Below are 9,223 nucleotides of genomic sequence, written 5' to 3' on the forward strand. Positions count from 1 at the left end.
TAAACTTTTTTGATGCCAACATCTGAAAAGCAAAGCCAAAATAGCTGACATAAATAATTGCATTCTGCTATGTCATTGAATGTGAATTTTTATGATCCATATTTTAAAAATCAATTGCTATCCCTTTGTCCATTCATATGTACAAACATTTCACATTATATAAAATTCTCAGTCTGAATATAAGCTCTTGTCTTTGAAATGTCATTTTTGGAAGAGCTAGGTATTACATAATACCTTAGTCACTTCAACTAACTCATCCATTATTTATATTCTTTTAAATAAAAATCCAGGCAAAGAGCTCCAGTCTTGTGGAAGTGAGGATGAGTAACAATGGTGACTTTTAGAATGGCCGGAAGTCTGCTATCCCACCGCTTTGTCAGTAGATGCTTATCTTTGATTTTAGAGAATTTACAATGTTATGAACTTAGACTTTTGCTTACATTCTCTGTGAACAGTACAGAATTGAGTAAATTATGAAACAAGTTTACAGTAAGAAGACAATGACCTGACAGCAGAAGCCAGGAGAAAACACTGCCCTTTAAAAGTTGGAAAAAATACAATCTTATGATATTTGTAAAAGAAACTGCCAAAATTCCATGGGTATTTTGTCAAAATGGCTATAGCAATTGTGGATGCAGCTGGGAATATTGCTCTTTCAGTTCTTTTGAAATATTTACCATTGCAAAGAATGAGAATTTCTAACATTTACCTTTCAGCAGAGCCCTGAAACGCTACTGTTTATATTTGAAAACAAAGATCATAACACATTCTCTTGGAAAAAAATTCATGATGTGAAATGCGATTTCAAAATAATATCCTGTGAACACTGGGGAATTGAGAGAGAAATTTTACACACACACACACACACACATACACACACACAGTTTTATTAAAGTTACTGATTCTTCCAAAGCCTAAAGTAGATATTATTTTTAAATGTCTACATCTCAAAAATTTTTTCATGATTTTCTAGGAAAGATAAAGGTGGAGGAATAATGGTATGTATTGTTTATGCATACATCCATTCATTCACCAAACATCAATTTAGCTCATGCCATAGGCCAGGTTCTGAAGATACAAAGTCAAGCACAACATTCTTGTGTTTTAGGAATTCATAATCCATTTGAGAGAGGCAGATAACACTTAATAAAGATTACAGTATGAAAAGTACTAACTCAGAAGTTTCTGAAAGAGACTAGAAGAGGGACATCTTAATCAAATCTGAGTATTAGGGAAATACTAAAAGAAAGGTCATTTTATGCCTCTTTTTCAAGGAGTTACCTGTATGCATTAAAGAGGTCCAGGAGGCTTAGCAGAAGGGAATTCCAGGCAGAAGGAACAGCATGTGGAAGGCAAGCAGTAGCATAATATGACCGATAGGTACAAAGTGGTATTAGTTGGAGTGGCTAGAGATTAGGCGGAAAGGGAGACAGGAGCCAGATCAAGAAAACCATCGCATGCAAAGCTAAGTGGACTGAAGGCTATGAAGAGGCACTGACAGTCCCTCAACTCTGTGTTTCACGTTGGATTTCCATTGTAGAAAGATTACTCTGGGAGAAGAGGAAGCGTACCATGAGAGGATCAAGCAACAGGCACTTCTTTTCTGATTCTTTCTCCTACCACATTAAGTAGTACACCCAGTGAACCACCCAATCTGTAAAAAGAGAATTCCTTCTTACTTTCTCAGATCCTGCCTCCTGTGGCAAAATAGACCACCTGTATACACAAAAGTGCTAAGGGCCTCCTTTCTGAAATCCTCTTCATTAACACCAATCTAGAAGGTTAATTTTAAGAAACTGATTAAGGTACCATGCTACCTGGGAGAGATGTAAATGAGTTAATTAGCACATTCCTGCCCTTGCCAGCTTTCAGAGATCAGAACTTGCAGGAAAGAATTTATGGCTCAGTTTTTAGCCCCCTGGAGTTGCAAAGGAATAAAGAGAGAGAGGTAGAAGAGAACAGTGGGGAAAGAAGAACGCTTAGTATCATCAAGTCTCCCAAGCTGGGGCAGGCTCCAGAAAAATACTTGAGTGGTACCATAGAAAGAGCTGGGAGATTTGAATGTTGATTCCTTTTTGAGAGTTAATTTTCTCTCTTACCTAGGACAAATCACTTAATTCTCCACACATATTTTTTCCTACAAAAAGTAAATAATAATAATAACCTAAAAGTAGATAATTTCTGAAATCCTTTCAACTTCTAATATCCTAATGTTCAACTGTTTCACAATTTTGCCCAAAGCTGACCCTAACATATACATTCTATTCTTGGTCTTTCCCCTTACCCCAAATTTCTTTTACGTTCATGTTCCTGAAAAGATTAGTAGTAGATAAAAAGCATTAAACTATCTTTGTGAATATTTTGGTAAAGTATATATATATATATATATATATATAGAGAGAGAGAGAGAGAGAGAGAGAAATATATATATTACATATTGTATATGTATATATATATATACAATGGAGTTCGTTTTAGAAAAGAAGTCTGTTGTATAATAAAGAATTTGTCTTGTCTTTGTCCCAGCTTCCTGGGAGACAAAGTCCTTGCAATTTCCTGAGGGGTAGGACTACCTTTGTTTTTCATGGTGAGCCTCTGGGGCCACTCTGCATTTGTACAAATAAGGTAGGTCCCTTCATGGAGAGTCCCTAGATACTTTCAGGATGGGGGCCAGAAAAAACTGATCATGTGATTAGAAGGTTGGAGCTTTGAGTCACACGATATCTCCTGTCCTCTGACCTCTGGGAGTAAGTAGAAACTGGAGAGTGAATTCAGTCCTGTGGTCAGTGAATCAATTAATCATACCCACATAATGAAACCCCAATAAAAACTCTGGACTCTGGCATTCTGGTGAACTTCGCTGATTGGTAATAATCCATCCATGGGCCAGGAGGGTGATGTCTCCTGAAAAGAGAGGAACCTCACATTTGGGACCCTCGCAAGTCCTGCCCTAGGTGTCTCTCTCTGGCTGGTTCAGATTTGTATCCATTAATTATAATAGAAGTGTAATAGAAGTGTAATTATACATATATAATGTGTATGTGTATGTATATATATACACAGATATACATTTTCCTAAGTTCTGTGAGTCATTCCAGTGAATTATTGCTTCTGAAGGGATAGTGGAAACCCCCAAATTGGAAGGTAGTTGATTAGAAATGTGGTTAGTCTGGTTATCCCTAAACTTATAATTCACTTTTCTGGCATAAGGGCAGTCTTACCAGGAAGTGTTCCTTTAACCTGTGAAGTCTGGGCTACATCTGGGTAGTTAGCATCAGTATTGCATTTGCCAGGGCTTACTAAATATTTTAGCAGATTTTCAAAATTAAATTTTTTAAGAAAAAATAACTGATACCTTTCACAATTAGACTCTCTAGAGAGAGTCTCTAGAGTGTTACCACTTTGTTATGAAATATCCATGAAAGAGTTAATGTGGATGAAACAGGAACACGTGGTATCTTCAAAGCAAAGAATTAACATTATTGAGTTGCTGCTAGAAGAAAGGATTAAATGAAGAGAATGGATCTCTTGCCACTCTCAAACGGGAAAAAAGAACAGAGAAAAACTTTTTTTGAGAGTGTGGGGTGGGGAAGGGAATCAAACTTCTTAATTTTTTTTTCCAAAGAGATTCAGTGTGTACAGTAAAAATAAAATAATAGATAAGAAGCGTTGATACCAGGATCCATCAGAATATTATATAAATTCAAGGATGTAAGAAGTTTTGAGTATCGTGCACTGAAAAAACACCAAATATATTTGGAAAACGTGCTAAAAAATGAGTGTGGTAAGGTTTCATGAGAAATTTCACTGATTTATTAATGTACAAATGTTGGAATTCACTATAGTGAGATGTAATTGTGACCCACCCTAAGAATATGATACAGCTTTTTTTCCATTTGAGAGAATGCAAATTCTAGGGGAAAAAAAATGATGCCAGGACAACTCAATTCCTTTTTCATATAGCTTATTCTTTCAATTATGCAAGTAAGCTGGACAATGCATAATGATTTTCATGAGACAGTTTGAGTTTAGTTTAAGAAAACTTATTTGAATCATCATGCACCTTTTATTTATTTATTTATTTTAAAGATCTTATTTATTCATTCATGAGAGACACAGAGCGAGAGAGGCAGAGACATAGGCAGAGGGAGAAGCCTGATGTGGGACTATCCCAGGACCCTGGGATCATGACCTGAGCCAAAAGCCGATGCTCAACCGCTGAGCCACCCATGTGGCCCCATCATGTACCTTTTAAATAAGTATAATTTCAAATATTAGTTTGTTTTGCTGGATGGCTGTGTTAGTGTTTAGAGCGGAACATCTAATTCAGAGAGGACAGCCCATGTGACAGACGATCCCAATCACTGGAAAACAGAGGAAGACGACATGGAAAGATGCATCATTAAAAGTACCATCAAATTTTGTTAACGTCTTTTTCAGGGACTTTCTACACATGGCAAGAGAAACATAGAGCTCTTATAGTCAAAACATCCAGTTTTCAGGTGTCAGTTGTCTGGGCTAAAGCACCCGTCACTTCCAGAAGTCTGGTGACCATCCTGCTGTGAAGTGAGAGTGCAGCTAAGTGCTTTCCCTAAAACAATGTCACTGCAGCCATCTGTCTGCATAGCTACCACCGTCTCTTCGTAGATGAGAGCCTTTGGAGTTGTGAAACCAGAGAACAGTCTTTCATTGGTTCATTCATCTTTCTGACAAATTTATTCATCACCTATGGCCCAGAAGCTCCATTGGCAGAATTAATTACTCCATCATCTAGGTTTCTATAGCTTTTTAAGAAATATTCCTATATGGACATGAACTCACGTATATGTTTTGCTCTTCCTAAATGTCTTGCTTAACCAGAATTCTGCACACTGATCATAAGTGTGCACGTGCACATGCATATAAAATATGTATGTGCAAGGAATCATCCATATATTCTACAGCTATCAGAATTCTAACAGATCGGATCAGAAAGTTTCTATGACAAAGAGACACCAAAGAGACACAGGGGCTTAAGTATTCTAGGGTGTTATCTTTCTTGCGTTGTTGAAGCTGGGTCACTCCCATCCATGTTCCCGCTCACAGTCAAAAGGAAGGATAAGTAGAAAAGAGTTTGTTTGCTCTTTATTTCAATGCCGTGCTTACAAGTGTCACTAAGAGCTTACTTAGTTACTAAATGAAGTCACATGGCTACATCTACCTGCAAAGGAAGCTGGGACTGTCATCTCTAATGGAGTTACCATGGGCTCCTCTACTGTGGAAGAAGGAATGAGTAAGTTCAGAGGAAATCCAGGAGTTTGCCACTTTTACTGCATCTATGATAAAAGATAACAAAGGCTGACACTGCAAAAATCCAAAGAGTCATCAGAAAAAAAGAAAAAAGGAAAGGAAGAACCGAAGGCTCTGCAGCAATGTTTTTCAACTGGGGGCATTTTGTCCCCTAGGGGAACATTTGGCAATGTCTGAGGACATTTTTGGTTATTACAACTGGGGGTGAGTTGCTACTGGCATCCAGTGCATAGAAGTCAAGGCTGCTACTAATCATCCTACAATACACAAGAGAACAGCCCACTTCACAAAGAGTTATCTGGCTCAAAATGTTAATGTCAAGCTGAGAAACTCTGTATAATTTTCCTATTTCCAAAATATTGTATGCCATTTGCAACAAATTGGGAACATAAACATTATATGAGGACAATGTCTTAGAGATATTTATGTTACTTCTGCTGGTTTACCTGTGTCATCTCTGCTTGACTTTACACAACCTGAGATTAGGAACTTTGTTTTGTTCTTGTTTTTATTACAGGCACCAAGGCAATGAGTTCATGATTTTGAGTCAATGATGATGAACATGGAGAATCTTTTCTGTGCATTGTCCTGTACCTGATTGTGTGGCGATGGCTAGAAGATGTATGAACCTCGTTCTCAAGGTCCTTGCCGTTGACAGCCATTGTTTGTGTCATTTCTCCTTATCCCTTCACTCCCCCCAGTAGTATCTCTCCACATTTCTGTCATTTGCATATACATCTGTGTTTGGACATTGCTTCTAACACTGTGGCCACCCTACGCGGAAGGCCCAAGTTAGTGACCCAGAGCCATGTCTATGGCATTAAGAAGTACATCATTTTCTTTCTGTGAAAAAATATGCAAGCCAAAGCAGGAAACAGCTCTAGATTATTAACTTTTTAACAGCTCAGCTCAGATGGAAACAAAATTAAGATTTACAGGACTATAAAGGAGGTAGTTGCTATTTAACTATTCAAAGTAGGAAATAGAAAGAAAACCCCAGGCTTTACAAGATCCTGTGGCATAACCAGCATATTCAAAAAGCTGAGAAGGAATGAATTAGGGAAATGAGCATTTGATCAATTTCATATGAACTTTTGACCTCAATGGTTGCAAAATTGCTCTTCTACCTCTTGACCTAGCTAAGCAACTTCTATTTTTCCTGTCTTCTCTCTGTCTCTCTCTACGACTGTCTCTCTGTCAACTGCTTGTCTCTGTCTCTTCTTTCTCTCTCTTCATCTCTTTCTCCCTCTCTCCTATTTTCTCTTACTCCTTTCCTTTTCAAACTGCCCCGGTCTTCATTTCTAAGCCATCAATTCACCCTTGCCTCTCTGTGACTTTATGACCTCTTGCAAACTTTCTTAATCCAGGTCAAAAATCATAAAATATGAAGACTTCTCTCTCTCTCAGTCTTCATATACCCCCTAACTCCCACAGAGACAAAGTTTGCTTTTGCAACCATTGCCTCAGTGTTCTCCATTGGGGAAAAGACTATTATGATCATTATCAAACACACCATAAGGAATCACATGAAAGGCAACATTGTGCATGGAGCTTATTGAATTGCAAGCAGGCTTCTCAGAAATCAAGGCCATCCCACCGATGCAAATCAGATGCTTACATAATGCTATTTGCTTGGAGAGTGACAAAGGAGTGATGGGATTAAGATGCCCCTTTGTGGTGTGGCAAAAGCTTTTCTGTCTTCTTGCTTAAAGCAGAACATTTTGACATATTAACTGGGTCGACACAAAATGTATCTAAAGCTATTGAATGCACCTATTTTTCTTGATAGAATTTGTACCAAACCTCTTTCCAAGGAATTTGAAGCAGCTGGAAGTTACTATGATGTTTCTGCCGTTTTTTCCCCCCTTCCTTTTCTCTATGTCTCTCTGTAACCACCCCTACCTTTTCCATAATCCTTAGTTATGTATATTTAGGGAAAAAAAAAATCCTGGTCACAGCATGAATGAAAAAAAATCCATCTTGTTCTCACTGGATTTCATAATTTAGCATCATTTTATATCAATCGTGCACATATGTGCTACAGTGAGTTTTCTTTTTTTTTTTTTTTGTTTTGTTTTTACAGATGGCACACTGATTTAGGACCAGTGATCCAGCAGTCATTTTGTATAAAGCCAGATTCCAGTTTGACAGGCGCTATGCATCACCACACATCCTTAAAAAAATGCTCTGCTGTGTTTACATGTGTCTTCCCAGCAGCTGATTTCTGAATATGGGCGCTGATGCATGGCATGTATTAGAGATTGGAATATACCTCCTATGGTGCAATCCAAATGAAGCCAACTGCATTTCCTACAAGATTACTCTGCCTTCCTTTCCTTCCTCTTTTGATCTCTCTGCTTTCTCCTCCTGATTTCCTTCCTTCCCTCCTTCATCATTTCTTCTCAATATTTTTCTCTTTTGATCTATTTTTCCTTTCCCACTAATCTGGAGACTCTTTATCCTTTCAGAGTCTGGCCATAAAAGGCTGTCCATAAATGTTTATTAAGTAAACTCTTGATGCTAATATTTCTAAAAGTTACAATCATATTAATCTAAGATGATGACATAATGCTGATGCACAGAAATTTTATTTCTGTCATTGTTATCATTGTTATCACTGTTACACTTTTGTCATCCTCGATGACATAATAACTACCATCATACTGAGTGCCTACTATCCAAACTAAGAAGAGTATTACAAGTACATATTCTTTCATTTAACTCTATAATGACCTTGCTAGTGCTTGATCTATAAAATATAGATAATAATAGCACCTTCTCTATAGGCTTGTGGAAACTGAATGGAATGATATGCAGAAAGTGTTTAATATATTACTTGAATAAGAAATATTCTATAAAGAGGTATCATATTAATCCCATTCTACAATTGAGGAAATAGGAACAGAGAGGTTAGGTGGTTTGCCAGAGTCACTCAGCTAAGAGAAAATGGAAACAGATTTCCAGGTCTGGCTTCATAGTAGGCAAGGATGCACCAAGTGTACCTTTTCATCGTCAGAATCTCTACAGGTCTTGGCAAGAGTAGCAATAGTGAGTCAAATAAAACACAATGACAAGCTTAGAGAGAGAAATTTTTTTCTTAAAAAGAAAAAAGGTAAAAACTCAAAATTCTAAAATAAATAAATGGTGTCTAAAGGTTTTACTATTACCATTACAATCTTTTCATCACAGGTTGAAAGCACACTTATGTCAGCAATTTATCTAGAAGTTACTTTTTCTACTAAAGCAATAATATTCCACTTTTACAACTTATACTTTGATATCAAACAAAGCTTTGAATATTTGATGAATCTCATTGCTATGGCAATGTCTAAACAATGAAATCTGCTCTAAAGAAGAAATGCCAGCCTGCATTTATCCCTGTCTTCCTTTCTTCTTTTCCTGCTCTGATGGTCTTTGATTTTGGTTAGTATGTGTTGGATGAAATTTTATTTTGTTATGAGGCAAAACATACAGATGATTATGGGTTAGAATAAATATTTAAGAATTTGAAATAATCACATGGGGGAATGAGGAAATTAACACTTAAAAATTATAGTAAAAAAGATTTTGTTTAGAAGAAAACGAGAGTTCACAACAGATGAATGAGTTAAAAAAAAACCTGGTTGTTAAAAATCACTATGAACAGATCACTTATCAGCGATCATATTTTAGTGAATCTCAGACCATTCGTAGGCACCTTATTTTTTATAGAGCCGAGAAAGAAAAAAAAATCATCCAACCAAGTGATATAATACCTTCTGATTAGTTCGATTTTTTAACTTCAAATACTAAAAAAGCTCTTTTGGACTTACCTAAACATTAATTTTGGTATATTTGTCTCCTGTCTACATAAAAAGAAAAAAAAATCAGTAAATGATAATGGTTAGGGCATTCCTAAAATATCTTTCTATTCAGAATCTGAGCCTTCATAATC

The 9,223-nt window shown here is 36.7% G+C and overlaps 1 long non-coding RNA gene across 1 annotated transcript in view; it reads left to right on the plus strand.

The window, feature by feature from the left end:
- Positions 1-8,690, plus strand: part of LOC140602854 (uncharacterized) — a 65,475-nt gene extending 56,785 nt beyond the window's left edge. Inside the window, exons 3-4 of the long non-coding RNA XR_012005787.1 lie at positions 5,807-5,930; positions 7,373-8,690. This is a non-coding gene — a long non-coding RNA (uncharacterized lncRNA). The remainder of the gene's footprint in view (positions 1-5,806; positions 5,931-7,372) is intronic.
- The last annotated feature ends 533 nt before the right edge of the window (positions 8,691-9,223 follow it).

The sequence above is a fragment of the Canis lupus genome, chromosome 13, assembly GCF_048164855.1.
Source record: "Canis lupus baileyi chromosome 13, mCanLup2.hap1, whole genome shotgun sequence".
Taxonomy (NCBI): Eukaryota; Metazoa; Chordata; class Mammalia; order Carnivora; family Canidae; genus Canis; species Canis lupus.